Source organism: Capricornis sumatraensis, chromosome 16 (genome assembly GCF_032405125.1).
Source record: "Capricornis sumatraensis isolate serow.1 chromosome 16, serow.2, whole genome shotgun sequence".
NCBI lineage: Eukaryota > Metazoa > Chordata > Mammalia > Artiodactyla > Bovidae > Capricornis > Capricornis sumatraensis.
The window spans coordinates 22,822,538-22,840,299 of NC_091084.1; the positions used below are offsets into that span (position 1 = coordinate 22,822,538).

At 42.0% G+C, this 17,762-nt stretch overlaps 1 non-coding gene across 1 annotated transcript; it reads right to left on the minus strand.

The window, feature by feature from the left end:
• Positions 1 to 5,559: 5,559 nt before the first annotated feature.
• On the minus strand, positions 5,560 to 5,666 carry LOC138093332 (U6 spliceosomal RNA). The gene has a single exon (XR_011146065.1). It is a non-coding gene; the product is annotated as a U6 spliceosomal RNA (small nuclear RNA).
• Positions 5,667 to 17,762: the final 12,096 nt, after the last annotated feature.

Genomic DNA, 17,762 nt, shown 5'->3' on the forward strand with positions numbered 1-17,762 from the left:
TCTACATTTTAAAGGCATTTCAGATTTATCTTTGTGTTGCTATAAAGGGACTGAGTATGAGAATAATGGGCTGTATGTGTTTTGTTTTCAAGCTGTCTTTACCTTGTACAGTATTTGTCACCCACTGGACACAGTAAATCCTGCACTGGACAGAGGCTTGCCTTATTTTCTGATGTCGGGTGCTGGCCAAGCTCTCTAAGGCTACTGGGACGGCCAGGGGAGGAGAGAGTGAACAGAGAAGGTGAAGAGGGAAAACCAGAGCTGGGTTCTTGGATGCTGGGACTTTGCCTGGAGGTAAGCATAGAGTCAACACCACCAGCACCTCCTCTGTATACATTTCTTCAGTCTATACCACCAGGACCATTCCAAGAGCATCGTAGACTTGCCTTGCCTAAAAGCAGGCCAGAACTGCTGGGCAGACATTGCCCCTGGAAGCAGTCTTCTGCCAATGACGGGGGCGGGGAAGGGTTCCAACATAAATATTCCAATTTCATTTCTCAGGTAGAAAAACTCAGATGTGTTCTACACAGTTTTCTAGAATTCTACAGTAGGATTAAGTCCCAGTTGCCTGTAACAAAGTCTTACTTGATAATGCACCATTTGCTGGCCGTATCCTTCTGTCTCATTTCCTATTACCAATGCTTCCTGTTGTCACCTCCCAAACAAATTACTTACCCTCATATTCTTGTCTCAAATTCTGCTTATGGGGGTAACCCAATTGTGGTTACTGTTGTTTCAGTCATGTCTGACTCTTTGTGACCCCATTAACTTCCTCATGCCAGGCTCCTCTGACCTCCACTATTACCCAGAGTTTACTCAAATTCATGTCTACTGAGTTGGATTGGTGATGCTATCTATCTCATCCTCTGCTGCCATTTTGCCTTCAATCTTTCCAACACTGGGGTCTTTTCCAATGAGTTGACTCTTCATATCAGGCGGCCAAAGTATTGGAGCTTAGGCTTCAGCATCAGTCCCTCCAGTTCAGGGTTGATTTTCTTTAGGATTACTGGTTTAATCTCCTTCTGTCCAAGGAAGGCTCAAGAGACTTCCACAACACCACAGTTCAAAAGCATCAATTCTTCAGCCCTCAGCCTTCTTTATGGTTCAACTCTTACATTCATACATGACTGTTGGAAAAACCATAGCTTTGACTATGTAGGTCTTTGTTGACAAAGTGATGTGTATGCTTTTCAATATGCTCTCTAGATTTGTCATAACTTTTCTTCAAGGAGTAAGCATCTTTTAATTTCATAGCTGCAGTAGTAACTGTCTGCAGTGATCTTGGAGCCCAAGAAAAGAAAATCTGTCATTCCTTCAACTTTCCCCCCTTTTATTTGCCACGAAGTGATGGGACCAGATGCCTTGACCTTAGTTATTTTCATGTTGAGTTTCAAGCTAGCTTTTTCAGTCTCTTCTTTCACCCTCATTAAGAGGCTCCTTAGTTCCTCTTCACTTTTTGCCATTAAAGTGGTATCATCTGCATATCTGAGGTTGTTGATATTTCTCCTGGCAATCTTGATTCCAGCTTGTGATTCATCCAACCCATTTTGCATGATGTACTTGGTGCAGAAGTTAAATAAGCAGGGTGACAATGTACAGCCTTGACATACTCCTTTCCCAATTTTGAACCAGTCTGTTTTTCCATGTTTGGTTCTAACAAACATGTTGCTTCTTGACCTGCATACAAGTTTCTCAAGAGACAGGTAAGATGGCCTGGTACTCCCATCTCTTTAAGAATTTCCCACAATTTGTTGGGTTCCACACAGTCAAAGGCTTTAGTGTAGGCAATGAAGCAGAAATAGAGGTTTTTCTGGAACTCCCTTGCTTTTTCCATGATCCAATGAATGTTGGCAATTTGATCTCTGGTTCCTCTGCTGTTTGAAACCCAACTTGTACATCTGGAAATTCTCAGTTCATGTACTGCTTAAGAGTAGCTTGAAGGATTTTGAGCATAACCTTAATAGCCTGTGAAATAAGTGCAACTCTATGGTAGTTTGAACATTCTTTGGCATTCTCCTTCTTTGGGATTGGAATGAAAACTGATTTTTTCCAGTCCTGTGGCCACTGCTGAGTGTTCCAAATTTGCTGACACATTCAGTGTAGCACTTTAACAACATCATCTTTTAGGAATTTAAATAGATGAGTTGGAATTCCATCACCTCAACTAGCCTTGTTTGTAATAGTGATTCCTAAGGCCCACTTGGCCTCACACTCCAGGATGTCTGGCTCTGGGTGAGTGACCACACCATCATGGTCATCCCCATCTTTAAGACCTTTTTTTGTATAGTTCTTCAGTGTTTTCTGGCCACCTCTTCTTAATCTCTTCTGCTTCTGTTACATCCTTACTATTTCTGTCCTTTATTATGCCCATCCTTGCTTGAAATGTTCCCTTGATATCTCTAGTTTTCTTGAAGAGATCTCCAGTATTTCCCATTCTATTGTTTTCCTCTCTTTCTTTGCATTGTTCATTTAAGGAGGCCTTTTTATCTCTCCTTGCTATTCTCTAAAATTGCATTCAGTTGGGTGTATCCTATTACAACATAGGGTATCCAGCCAAAATCCTTCTAATGATTATTCTATTGGCTACTGGGATTGTGTCGAGTATCTTTTTATTGAGTGCTTCATAAACCTGTTTCTGTGGGTTCCTAAACATAGAAGGCCACATGAAACCTTAGCTTTGACTTGTGAAAGATTTTAAATTTACAAACTGCTACTGCAGATTGGATACAGGTAGATAGAATGAAGTGAACCATCTTTGTCTGCATTCTTCTCATTGTATCTGCAGCATTCACTGTGTCTGACCATCTTAGGAACTCAAGAAATATTTATTGAGTGAGTAACATGGGGAAGATGGTGAGATGGGGTGAGATGAAATGTTCATACTTTGTTATTTCTTAGACTCTTAGAAAGCTCAGGGTAATAGACAGCCTTCCCAAATTCCCCTTCATTTTACCTCGTTGCACCCAAACTGCCACACAGAACGGGGAGCTGGGAATGAATGTTGCAGCTGTGACATTCACTTAATTTTTCTCTCTTAATTTATCTGAGCTTAGCTTTCAGTTAACTTATTAAGCAAATATTAGTCAGTACTTACTAAGTTTTAAGTGTTCTGTTGAGGATGTGGAGATATGTGGGCTAGCAAAGAGGCACAATCCTCTCCCTTTTGAAATACAAAGATTATTGAGGGAAGAGCTACTGCACAAATTATTACACAATTCACTGTTTCATTATAGTCATATTAAATACCAGGAAGTATAAGTATAGTATACTGTGGACCATACAACTACAGACCTAATCTAATCCAGAAAAGGGAAAAGGCTTATTTGAGGAAGTGACTTTTAAACTGAAACCTATAAAATAAAGTAATTGAATTAAATATTTTGCTACTTCCTCTTTGGCTTTGAAATTCTGTGACCATATCCCCACTTTCAGTCAGTTCAGTCGCTTAGTTGTGTCCGACTCTTTGCGACCCCATGAATTGCAGCACGCCAGGCTTCCCTGTCCATCACCATCTCCCGGAGTTCACTCCGACTCACGTCCATCGAGTCCGTGATGCCATCTAGCCATCTCATCCTGGGTCATCCCCTTCTCCTTCTGCCCCCAATCCCTCCCAGCATCAGAGTCTTTTCCAATGAGTCAACTCTTTGCATGAGGTGGCCAAAGTACTGAGCTTCAGCTTTAGCATCATTCCTTCCAAAGAAATCCCAGGGCTGATCTTCAGAATGGACTGGTTGGATCTCCTTGCAGTCCAAGGGACTCTCAAGAGTCTTCTCCAACACCACAGTTCAAAGCGATCAGTTCTTCGGTGCTCAGACTTTTTCACAGACTGTTTCGCTAATATCTAGGCACAGTGGGTCCTGCTTCAAGATACAAGCCAGCATTTCTACTCTGAACAAAAGGCACACTGGATCCTGGCCCAGGTTGCCAAACACTGTACCCTACAAGGATGAATATTTTAAACAGATGAGATTGGAATGTCTCTGTACTTGCTCCCCCAGTTTTCCTAACTTCCTGGATGTGCATTCTTTTTGATCTGCTTTGCCTCCTCTGTTAACCCATTAACACATCTCTAGTCTGAATACTGAAGGGATCTGACTAAGGACAAATGCACACTTTGGGTGATGGAGCTTACATTTTGTTCTTTTTAAATTGAAGTATAGTTAATATACATTTTTGTGTTAATTATTGCTGTAGAGCAAAGTGATTCAGTTATAATATGCATTCTATTCTTTTCCATCATGGTTTATCATAGGATATTGAATATAGTTTTCTGTGCTATCAGCAGGACCTTGCTGTTTATCCATTTTAGATATAAAAGCTCACATCGGCTAACCCAACCTCCCGCTGCACCCCTCCCCAGTCTCCTCCCCCTTTACAACCACTACTCTGTTCTCTGAGTCCACGATCCTGTGTCTGTTTCACAGACAGGTTGACTTGTGTCATATTTTATGTTCCACCTGTAAGTGATATCATACAGTATTTGTCTTTCTTTTCTTGACTTACTCCACTTAGTGTGATAATCTCTAGTTGCATGGAGTGTGTATTCTGAATTTGAAAGAATAGAGCCAGGGAATTCTTCCATGTAGTCTCTCTTTACGTATCGGTGAAGATTCAAGCAGCTATAAAATATGTCATTTTCTGGGTTTTCTTCTTTCTGTGGCCTCTTCCCACTGCTCACTATTATAAAATGTTCAGCCACAGAGATGGGTCTGTAAGGTCTCTTCTCCTCTAGGGCTGAGACAACACAGCTGGGTACTGTTCACCAGTTGTGGCAGAGTTCTTCCTGAATGGTTTCTTATGAAATCTTGGAAGAGGATATATTAATCCAGCTGTTTTCTGACTTTTGAATCTTTCTTATAATTTTCTGATTACATAAACCACTGATTGAATAATCCTGCATGGGGAGCTCATTGTGTTCTTTGAATGGCTGCATCCATGTACCCAGCCAATACCTATGCCCCTATTGTGTTTTCTAATCACTCCTGTTTATTCCCTGTACTTGGCTCAAACAGGTATGCAGATGGAATTTTGGCCTATTTTATTATATGGCATTTAAACAACACTGAAAGCTTCTTTCCTGGCATAGTGATGTATAAAACAAACAACCCGGCCACAAAAATTGTGTAAATAGTAACGTCCTGGCCAGTTAGAAAAACTCAAGAAGTCAAACAAAAACAGAAACAAACCAAAAAGAAAAGAAAAGAAAAAAAAAAAAACCAAACATCACAAAACCAAAAATACCACCTCCAAATCAACCCAAGAATGTGCTTCTTTCATTTCAAATATTTCAGCGGGATTTATTTCCTATCCAAGGACGATGTTGGGGAACCCTATATTCATCTCCCAAACCACACATGGGGATTACATTTTGCAGCAAGTACGAGGGTTAATGAAGTCAGGAAGAGGAAGAAAAGTCCTGTATGAGAAGTAATTATGCTGAATTGCTGCTCCGCTTGGTTTAATGGTGGAAGCAAAAGGAGAGATGCCCTTCATTGGAGAGACACCAGCCAGGTCCAGTGTCATTTTTAGGAGGAGAGGGTGGGAATTTTTTTTTTTTTTTCCAGTAAGGAACGCTTCGTGAATTTGTGTGTCATCCTTGCATGGGGGCAATGCTAATCTTCTCTGTATTGGTCCAATTTTAGTATATGTGCTGCTGAAGTGAACACGCCCCTGTCTTTTAAAACCAACTAGTTCTCTCTCACATTTGGAGAAGGCAATGGCAACCCGCTCCAGTACTCTTGCCTGGAAAATCCCATGGACGGAGGAGCCTGGTGGGCTGCAGTCCATGGGGTCGCTAAGAGTTGGGCATGACTGAGCGACTTTACTTTCACTTTTCATTTTAATGCATTGGATAAGGAAATGGCAACCCACTCCGGTGTTCTTGCCTGGAGAATCCCAGGGACGGGGGAGCCTGGTGGGCTGCCGTCTATGGGGTCGCACAGAGTCAGACACGACTGAAGTGACTTAGCAGCAGCAGCAGCAGTTCTCTCTCACATTAGTGGGGTAAAGGCATATGTTTGGTGAGAAATAATGAGCTATATATACTCGACACAGAACATCCTACATACTTGCACCTAAGAATGGCTGTCCTAAAAGCGAATATATGTTAATTATATCCATTAAAACAAGAAAGTACAAAAATTTAGACAATAGATACCTCTTATTAAGTGTTGTTCAAGAAGTTTATATTTTTTTCTCTGCATTTTTAAAAACAATGTAGCTCTTTAGATCTAGAGAGGAAACATTTACATTACAACACTAGCTCTTAATCTTTGCCTTATACAGTTCTCAGGATTATGCTAATATCTACTTTTTACTAAAGCACCTATGAGCCAATATCCTTGCACCATTCCATTTAATCCTCAGCCCTTAAGGTAATATAATATTTCCTTCATTTTATAAATGTGGAAACTCAAGTTTTATGAGGTTAAGCAAATTGCTCCAGTTTGCACAATTAGCAAGCTGCAGAACCAGGCTTTGAGCTCAGGTGAAGTGACTCAGAGTTCAAGCCTGCGCGGTGCCTGTCCCACATCCAGTTGTTGGGTAAATGAAGGGGACCAACAGGGAGGAGAGCAAGATGAGGTGGTAGACACTGGGTCTCTCAAAAACTTACATCTGTAAGAAGTGACATCTAAGATGAGGCTGCTGGAAGGACAATTGGAAAGATAACAAATCAAGCGGTGGTGGGAGCTGGAGGTAGCAGGGAAAGGCAGTTTGTGATATATCCGTACAGATGGAGTGTGAGGCCAGGGGTGGAGAGGAGTGATGAGACAGATGGTTCTTTCCAGAGAGGGCCGCAACCATACCACTTACCCTACGTGCTCTTCTACAGTCTGGTGGCTTCCCAGTCACCAAGTGGAGTCTGAGCCCCTCACTTGTAACCAGTATACAGTGATGAAAGTGACAGTGAGTGTTTTCTGTGGCCAGGTCACAAAGGGGAAACACAGCTCCTGCATCGCTAGCTGGGACATCCACCTTTTAAAAAAATTAATGTATTTGTGGCCATATGGGGTCTTAGTTGCAGCATGCGGTGTCTTGTTTCTGCATGCAGGATCTTTCACCATGGTGTGCTGGCTTCTCTCTTGCTGTGGTGTGAGCTCTAGAGCATGTGGGCTCCAGAGTGGGCAGGCTTAGTAGTAGCATTGTGGCTTAGTTGCCCCACCGCATGTGGGATCTTAGTTCTCTGACCAGGAATCGAACTGTGTCTTCTGCATTGGAAGGCAGATTCTTAACCACTGGACCACCGGGGAAGTCCTGGGACATCTGCCTTTGGATTCCTGAGGTCCTTGGAAGAAGTACAATGGCCCTGAGCTTGCCATGTTGTGAGGAAGTCCAGAACACATGGAAAAGCTTTTTGTAGGTCCTCTGGCTGACCGTCTCAGACGAGGTTCCAGCCAATGGACGTGTGACATCATCACAGACACCAACCACCAACCATGTAAGAGTGGAGATGCTCCTGGATGATTCCAACCACCAGTTGTTAACTCCTTCCAACCTTTAAGTGTACCCAGCTGAGTCCCTAGACATCATGTAGCAGAAACAGCTGTCGTTTCAGTGCCCTGAGTTCCTGACCAAACAATGGCTGTTTTAAGCCACTAAGTTCTGGGATGACTTGTTAGACAGTACAGTAACTGGAACAGGTGGTTGTATTGTGCAAGCAGTTGACTAAATGTGTCTGGAGTTCAGAAGAGCAATCTGGACTGGAAATGTAGTCCCTGGATTTTCTACAGGGTAGATGATAGCTGAGGCCTTAAAAAGACATCTAAAGGCGTGTGTGCAACTAAAATAGAAGGGGGGTTAACAATGTAACCCTGGGATTATCAATATTGAAGAGGCAGAAAAAGGACAAGGAACAAAAAGAGACCCAGAAGGAGGCATCAGAAGAAGGAGCAAAACCAGGAGGTCAAAGGATGAGAATGTTTCATGAAACACAAAGAGATCAACACCCTCAGATGCTGCAGAGAGAGAGCCCTGCAAACGTGAGCATGGGCCAACTAACTACAAGCAGGTGCCTTTGTCCAGGGCAGTTTCAGGGAGAAGTGAGGATGAAGGCCAGGCTAGGGTGCGGTGAAGCGTGGGTGCCTTGCAGAGACAGTGCTTAATAAATCTTTGAGGAATGAATGAATGTGAGGTGATGAGATAGGGACAAGATGGTTGTAGATGGAAGAAACGAGAAATAACTGGCAGAAAATGAAGCTCCCGGGACTTGGTGAGAGGGAAGAGAGGAGAAGAGGTTTTAGTCTTCGGAGTGAAGCTGCAGCCTCCAGCTGGCTCAGCAGCTGATGTGGCTTATGTGGAGCTCACTGCACACAGGCACACACACAGTGCCCCTAAAGTTCCAGGGGTTCTTTCCACCACAGCTCAGCCCTGCCTGGGTGACAGTGACACTGGCGAGCTGCCAGCACTTCCCAGAACATGCCAGATTTTTATTTAACAAAAGGGTAGGGGTTGGGGGAGGAGAGAGCAGTCAGCCAACAATAAAACAGGTCACAGGCTGTGGACTAAGAAACAAGCGCCACGGAAAAAGTTAAGAACGTCTATTCCGACAGCACCTTTCTTCTGCCAAAAGCCTATTGCACTTTGTAATTCAGATTTGTTTTCCCAACCACCCAATCCAGCCCAAATATGGCACTTCCTGTGTAAGTATACTGGAAGAGTCAGGGTTGAGGAGAAGCAAGGCAATCCTTTCAGATAATTTACTCTGATTTTTCACCTACAACCAGGTTTAGAACCAAAGACTTTTCATTGACTTTACAGTTTAGATTCTTTTTTTTTAATTGTCAATTTATGCTGGTTTTGAGGTAAATTTGCCTGCCACAGATTCCTGACAAGTGGCTTAGGGATGTGTTATGCCAACAACCTGATGTTTACTGAGTAGGGAGAATCCTTGTCTAAACATACATTGTAATACAGCATTAAAGGAACAGTACTTTAATTCTGCTGCCATTCAGTCTCACTGATTCTCTGTCGGGCTGAGGTCTATTCTGGGCTGGAGAAATTCTAGGTCAATGGAAAATTATGAAAGCTTGAAGCAAGTTAGGAAAATGAGTGAATTATGGCTTTTTGCCAAATCGTGTGCCTAAGAGGCCAACTTAGACTAACCAGGACAGAAATAACTATTTAAAAACTATTTTAAAAAAAACTATTTAAAAACGATCATTAAAGCACTCTTGTCTTATATCGGCTTGCCAAATACTACAGGGAGATATCTTCCTCCAGGCTCTTATATTCCGAAGCAGCTTCTTAGGAGAAACATTTCAAATCTCTATTAACGTCAAATAATCGGTTAGTTCTAAAGAAGAATCAGTCTCCGAGTCTCCTCCGTGCCCTGGGACCTTGTTGGCAGATGAATGCCTGAAACTGGTGTCCTCTTATTATGCCACTGAAGCTAAGTAAAGAAGCTGCCACAGTGTGCCGTTTCTCCTGCCAAAGAGTCATGAGACACAAGTGTTTCCAAATTTGCCTCTCTCCAGCTCCCCGAATTTGTTATTCACCAAAAGAACACAAAAAATACTCCAGAACATTTTTTTTAATCCTTAACAGGTATTACTCTTCTAAAACCCTATGACTTCCTATGTGGTCAATGGCTTCATTCAAGAAGAGTGTTTAAGTCCAGGGTCATCCATGTGGCCTCATCTGCAGACGTGTTTGGCTTGGTAAGGCAGAGACCGTGAGAGAGACCCCATCTGTGACTGGAGGGATAAGCTTTCAGGGGCACCCCTGCTGAGGCCTTTCTCCCTTCTTCAGTCCTTGCAATGTTTAATTTTATGTGTCAACTTGATGGCGGCATGGGGTGCCTAGATATTTGGTTGAAGATTATTCTGGGATATGTCTGTCATTGTGTTTCCAGATGAGATCACCATTTGAATCAGTAGCCTGAGTAATCAGAAAGCCCTCCCCCATGTGAGGGAGCCTAGTCCAAACCTCTGAAGGCCTGAATAGGACAAAAGGCTGAGCAAAAGAGGATTCACTGTCTGCCTGAAAGTCTTCAAGCTGGGACATTGTCTTCTACCACCTTTGGACTCAGACTCAAACTGGAACTTACACCCCTGGCTCTCCTTGTTCTCAGTCCTTTGGGCTAAAGATTATGGGACTTCTCAGCCTTCATAGTTATGTGAGCCAATTCCTTAAAACAAACACCATGCACCAAATAAATAAAATCACTTGGTTTAGTTTCTCCGGAGAACCCTGACTGATGCGGAGCTCTTGCCATGCTTTTCCCTGTCCATATTTGGCGCTTGTGACTTGTCGCTCAGTTGTGTCCGACTCTTTGTGACCCCATGGACTGTAGCCCACTAGGCTCCTCTGTCCATGGAATATTCTGGGCAAGAAATACTGGAATGGGTTGCCATTTCCTACTCCAGGGAATCTTCCCGACCCAGGGATCAAAACTTCGTCTCTTGTATCTCTTTCATTGACAGGCAGATTCTTTAACACTGTGCCACCTGGGAATCAGAAGCCCATGTTTAGGCTGCAAGAAAAGATGGGTGTCCTAGCAAAGCCATGGTGTCTGCAATTGTGCCTGCTACCCAGTATTTCACTAACAGTGGGACCCTCTTTCCTAGCAGAGTGGGGACTTTACTCCTGTCTCTCAAGTGGTTAACATGGTGGGGGCTATCACTTTATAACAGTATTATTTCCTATCGTCCCTTCCATTTTTCTTGGGCTGTTTAATGTGAAAACTCATTTATAAGGAGTTCCCTATAAATATTTAGTGAAAATGAAAGTATCGAGCAGGTGGCCAACAAATTGTTCTTCGAAGCAATTTTAAATTCATGAGCATCTGAGTTTGATTGTCTAGTTTGCCAATTATTTAGGCTCTTTAGCTCTACGCTCTCTAACTGTTCACCTGCTTGCAGGTTATTTCAGTCCTAATGAGCAGCTTGACCTGAAGCGGGTCACGGGATATGGGAAGAAATGAAAGTAGAAGCAGTTGGCTCTCCTGCTTTCCTTCTTCTTGGTTTGATGGGAGTGAGACTCAGGTTTAGAGATTATGCTTGGGTTTTCTGGTGACTTTTTAAAACATACTTATATTTGGTTGTGCTGGTTCCTGGCAGTGGTTTCCCTTGTTGGGGAGCAGGGGCTCTAAGGAGTGTGGGCTCCATAGTTGTGTTGCACGCACTTAGTTGCCCTGAAGCACTCAGAATCTTCCCAGACCAGACATCAAACTTGTGTCCGCTCCATTGGCAGGTAGATTCTCCATACCTGGACCACGAGGGATGTCTTCTGATGACTTTTAATGGGGTGGGGGGGGGAGAGAAAGAATGGGATATGCTCCACCTCAAATAAAGATCATTTCCCATTCTTATGCTGTCACAATTTAGGACATGTCATACGTGTTTGTTAAAATGGCAACAGGCGCATATCCAAGATGGACATGGGAAGAGGTGGTGTGAATCTTCAGAGGCAGGATAGGTTTTAAAAATATGATTCAGACACTTAAATACTTGTTTAAAATTAATTTGAGACAGATGAAATATTTCCACAAGAAAATTTAAATAAACTTTGTAATAATGATTAAACTGACGCAGATGGTGCAGTAGAAAAAAATCAAAATGAGGAGTCAGGAAGATTTAGCAGTGGTTGTATTGTGGTACATGCTTACCCCAGGAAAAACTTGGACATGTTACTCCACCTCTACAGTCTCCAATCATCATGATGTCACATGAATAAAATGAGGAGATATGTGGTTTTCAAACTAGATATGATGGTGCCCTGCCGTCTACAGATGCGAGGAGAACCTGAGTGGGGGGCTTGGGTTCCTGCTTCAACTATAGAAGCTCCATTTTGCTCAATTTTGTATACATGTGGGGCCTTAATGCAATATAAAGTTTCCACAGCTAAAAAACTTATAAACCCTTGCTAGATGATCTCTGAGGTTTCTCTCAATGATGAAATATTGTGTTATTATTTCAGAGTTCTTTACCCTGATGTGTCCATGGGGTGGGAAGGGGAGAAGACACAGCTATAAATATTTACAAGTGGTTATATTTTAATTTGCTCATTCATTTACCAAGTTTGGTTTGTTCATTCACTCATTCTGCTCCAGACTTCATTCTTCCTTTAGAAATCATCACTGCAATTTTAAAAGTTCTTGTAAGAAACAGATTGTTAGAAGTATTGTAATTTTTTCCTCATGGTCTCCCCTCCCACTCCACCCCCCTCCATTTACTTCCTTAACTGTTTGATTTTATTTTGAAGTTTTCCAAGTTTCCAGAGTATATATTATTTTATTCAGGGAAAACATACCAAAAATTTCTGAGTCAAAGATAAATGTTTTGATTTTTTTTCTTACCAGTTGGTATGCTTTTTAACCCAAATGAGAGATAATTCACTGAAACTTCATCTCAAATGGAAAATTATATTTTGTGCATATTGTCTCACTGGGGATAACTGAGCATCCACATAAGCCTTTTACTCTCCAAGAGGAGTTAATCAAGGTACTGGGTCTTACTAACAGGCAGAAATCTAAATCTTCTTTTCTCTGACTTTGTGTGGCTAAAAAATACCTTGTAAAAGTTTAATAAATGCAGGTTGTTTTATTTTTGGTGCTGCGACCAGTCTTCATTCTATTGAAGTTTGTTTCTTTCAATGACTATGCAGTCAGTTAAAAAGTGAGCCATTTTTTAGCATCTATAAGCCAGGTCTGTGTTTTCACAGGGTGATTTGAGGTTGCACTGGCAAATGATGCTACTTTCTAAAAACTAAGAGTTAGCTTGTTATTGGTGGTGTTGGTACTTTTGAAAAGTACCTGAGGAAAAACTCATAAGCAAAAGCATTAAACTCTGTTCTCTGGTCCTTTAATTGATTTCTATTTTTACACCCAAAGTTCTATAACCAGGAAAGAAACTGGGAAAGATCCACTTATCCAGAGCTAGTGAATCACCTTCTATCTGCTTTCAGTAAAATTTTCATAACTCTTAGGCCAAATCCCCATGATGAAAATCACATAACAAATCCTTAGTCAATTGTGGACATTTATAAACCCCTTTGAAAGTGAACCTTTCACTTTCCAATCTCACAGCCAAGCCCATTGTCTTTAGAAACAATGGAGAGCAAAGCCTTATAGTAAAGGCTACTCATTAGCAAACTAAATTTAAGAGAAGGCATTCCCATGCTGTATCTAGTTATACATCTATGTATCTACAAATTTATCTATTATCTACTTATATTATCTCTTATATTATCTACTTATATTACTTATTATCTCTCTCTATAAATCTACATCTATCCATCTATTTATCTATATCTAACATTGATCTATTATCTCCCTCATCTCTTTGTCATAGGTATCTATTTCTCAATCATCCTCCATATAAACCATCTATCTCTCTCTCATCTGCCCATCTATCTATATCTATCATTGATCAATCTTTTAACTCCCCATCTATCTCTGTCATATCTGTCTGTCTATCATCTATAAATCTCCTCACTCTTCTGTGAGTCCCAGGAGCACAGGGAATGTGTATACTCATCTCCATGTGTCCCATAGCACTTAGCCAGGAAATAGGACAATTTCCCCAGGACTTGAACTATTGCAGCCTTTCTACCCTCTCTCTCTCTCTCTACTTTCCCTTCTTTGGGAATTCTGCTAGTACTTGAACAGCAACTGGAACCAGATTGAGACAGGTTTCAACTTTAGTAGAGTTATCTGGAGAGCTTTGCTTCCTGGAACCTGGACCATATGGCTGTATGAAATTTCCAAGCTTTTATTAGGCCAAAGTGAAACAAAACAAACAATCTCTGAATAGAGGGTTGGTTCACCCTGGCTTAAGAGGGATTGATGGCTACCAAAAAAATTAGAACCAGTAAATACTGAAAGGAAAGAAGTCCTACTCCAAAAGAAGCACCCCTCCATCCCCAACCCCAGCAGTGAGCCAGAGAGCTTTTAGGAGTTTGGGCTGTGGTGTCAGGATGTCTAGAACTTTGACTAGGTTTCTCATTGAATTTACAGCTTTTTCAATTTTGTCACTTCAATTTTGTCCCTTGGATACTAAGCTGGCTAGTTGACTGAATTTTGTATTGTGTCTGAACTTGACTTTTAATGTCCATGAGGAAAGGCAATGGGAAAGTCCATCTGGTGAATACCTTCCTGGGGTCACCTGGCTCATTTAGATTTAAGAAAAAGGAGAAAGCCTTTCCTCAGTCACTTCTTCCATGAAACAACACTCCCCTTCCCTGACATGGCCTACACTCTCTGCCTTCTGCTCTGGAGAATTTGTCTCTCTCAAGACTCTGCTCCCAGAATAAAGTCCAGTTCTTTTACAGGAGCTCCTCACTACTGGGCTCCTCACTGCCAGGGCTCAATTCACCTTCCAGGCTTATTTCCCACTTCCTGTGTTCACATTCCACAGAGAACAACTAGCTCTTCCGCATCGGTTCTTCTTCCCCACTTGCTGCGTATTCCTCTCACATGCTCTCCACCCCCACACACCATGTGTCTCTGCACCTTGGCTGTATTGTTCATCCTGCCAGATAACACCTGCTTTTCTATCTCTGTATTTCTCTCCTACCTTTTCTTCAAGGCCCGGCCAGAGTACATCTCCATGGAGCCTTCCCTGAGTCCCAGGCTCAACTAACCCACCTACTCACATTGTAAGCTGAAAAATTCTCTTTATCATCTGGAAGCTGTTACTTATGGACATGTTTTATCTTTCTGGTTTTATTCTCTGTTAGTACCAGCCCAGCCTCCTCCCAGATGCATTTGCTGCCTCTCTGTATCTTGTTCCATGTTCCAGGATCCTGATCTTTAAACACTTTGTCAGCTGGATCTTTTGTCTGCCAGCTTCCATCTGGTTTCAGCCAATGTGAGGCACCAGCAGGAAGATTGGGTTGGGGAGGAGAGCCCTTCCCTCTCTCCCTATTTAGCACCATATCTTTGCCAGTAGCTCCCTCCTTCCAAGATCACAGCTTCTGCCAAGTGGCCCTTCTACTCCTTGGCTCTCATTAGATTCCAGCCACACTCTTTCCTTCCCTTACTTCTTCAGCCACAGAACCAGTAATGACTTACTGCTGTCATTTACTGTCTGGATGTCACAATAGCCCTTGTTTATTTCTGTAACATACTCACACCTTTCCATGTAGTCCTTTCATTTAAGTATTTTCATAAGCATCATCCAGAGTGTGTTGTGTTTCCCAATGGGACCCTGACTGATAACCTCCCTTAGCAGATACTCATGTGGAAGGTATTATTTGCACAGCACAGAGAAGGGCTAACGAGTGAGGCTTTTGAGCTGAGGTCTGCCTATCCCTGGGGCTTCCTGGGGGGCTCTGTGGTGAAGAATCTGCCTGTGATACAGAAGATGCAGAAGATGCCATGGGTTCGATCCCTGGGTTGGGCAGATCCCCTGGAGGATGACATGGCAACCCACTCCAGTGTTCTTGCTTTGGAGAATCCTATAGACAGAGGAGGCTGGCAAGCTACAGTCCATAGGGTCACACAGAGTCAGACACGATGAAGCAACTGAGCCTTCATGCGGCCTCTCACTAGTGTGGAATATTGGGCACTGCCTTTCTTGATCTTTGCTCCAGTTTCACAGTTTAGGAAACAACAATCTTCTGGTTTGTTCTGAGGATCAGATGAGATTGTATATGGGAAAACTCTTTGTATATCTTTGAACAGGATTCAATGCTGTGATGATTCTTTTAACACTTCACAATGTAGTAAGTACTCAGTACATGATCTGTTTCATATAGACCTATTGGATGAAAGGATAGAAAAGCCATATTTTATGTATTTCTCAGAGTCAAATGTCCAGAGGTATAGGACGCAGAGGGTCCACTTACAAAAGATTTGCAGTAACAGACCAGTGTGTATTACACAGAGCCAGCAGAGGTCCTAGGAAAAGGTGGTGGCGTGGGGAGGCAGTCCTAATCAAGATCTACATTGTTCAAGTATTTTCAAGTATTCTACAACCATACTAACAACCATACTAATTTTTAATCTATCAGGGAAGAAGTGCTGCAGAGATCCATTTTAAACTTTAAATGATGGGGGAAGTTATGGAAAGGAAAAGAATGCTGAATGTTGATTTGGGGTCTCAAAGAAAATCCACTGTAGGTCATTGTCCTCAGGGAGGTTAGGTGTACTGAAACAATCTGGATATTGAAAAGTGACAGTGTGACTTCTTCAAGGGTGCCAGAAACTAACAACCATTACTGTCTTTCTCAATCTTTTGGGCAAATAGGAAAAAGAAATCAGGCTAATTCTCTCAGAGCAGAAGAGTATCAAAATAGTGCAAAGGATGTTGGGAATGGAGAATATACCAAGCCCCAGTGTCAGAGGTGTTAGGAGAAATGACAATTGTGTTATTTGGTAAATGAAGCTTAAGCCATCTATTTGAACATATACTGTTGTAAAATAAATAGGCTTGGACTCAAATGGCTCTGCTGAAAATAGCTGGAACTGCTGAGGAATGCCTGAGGTGAGGGGCCCAAAAGACGCAGTCTGTAAGGTATCCATGGAAAAATGCTGCAGAAAACACAGGGAAGCGCTATTCCAAAGCAGGAAGTGTTAAAATAGAGCCCATAAGAGCTGGGGCCAAGTGGACTTAGCAATTCATCATTTGTGAGAAAAAAATCCCAAGCAGATTCCATGACAATGTCCTTATGAAGGTGCTCTGTGGCTTGGAGTCACTGTTTCTATGCAGCATTTCTTCGGAAACTGTCCATCATTTTACACCTCCTCAGTCTCCTTCTCACAAACCAGAGATAATGCCTAAGGGAATCTATCCCACTTCCCCCTACAATAATTTATCTTTAGAAAACCTCAACTACGCCTTTGATTGAATAACAATGCTCTGTAACAAATCTGCGTCAGCCCAAGCCTCTTCTATTAAGACTTCTCGTTGTCAACAGATTCATGAACTCAAGCCTTTACTCTCTTCCTTTCCTTCTCATCAAAATTCCTGGTATTCTGACTGCATAATTATAGCATTGCTTTGGATTCAAGCGCAGCAAGTACAAATTACAGCTTCTAAGGGGTATTGGGAGTGAGGTCAGTAGGTCTTTTCCACTTGTAGGGAATTTGAGCAGGTAAGGCCCCAGAGACCAAGACTGGTTTCAAATACAGTGAGGTCAGCCAGAGTGGATCTGAGTGAAAGCTAACGTGAAACTCTGCTTATTTCTGAGAGGAATGGAAGATTGACAGCCAGAAAGCCATTTTAGGAATCTGATCTGAGAGCTAAGAGCAGAGCAAGGGTTCAGGGATCACTGAAGACCAGTAGCCTGAAGCAAGATGGGGATGGGGCACCCAGGGCTCCTTTTTATTTGGTGCTAGCCATAGGGCGCTGGCAGGTCAGCTCACCTTTGATGAACAAAGTCAGGCCAAAAGAGGACAGATTTTGGCAGTTGTCCAATTCTGTGTGTGTCTCACTCCAACCCAGTGAGAAGTGATGCTCCTTTCTTAACTCATTGGAGCATGTACTGTATTATAGATGGATTAAATACATTATTTATTAACCTTTAAACACTAAATAAAAAATGATGCTTAATTTGGGAACTAAGATAATTGAATTCATTTTAATTCTTTGAGAATTAATCATCTATGTGATAAAATTCAGCTAAGGAAATACAATTAATCAGAACTACCTAAATCATGCTATTTATTTTTCAGATCAGATCATATGTGCCTATTAATTGTTATCATCACAAAAGTACCATTTGTAGTTCTTCTCATTTCATCATTTACATGGCTCCCATTTAAGTTCTTATATATCTAAATAATGGTCAATGCATTTCAGCTGATTTTTAAATAGAGCAAA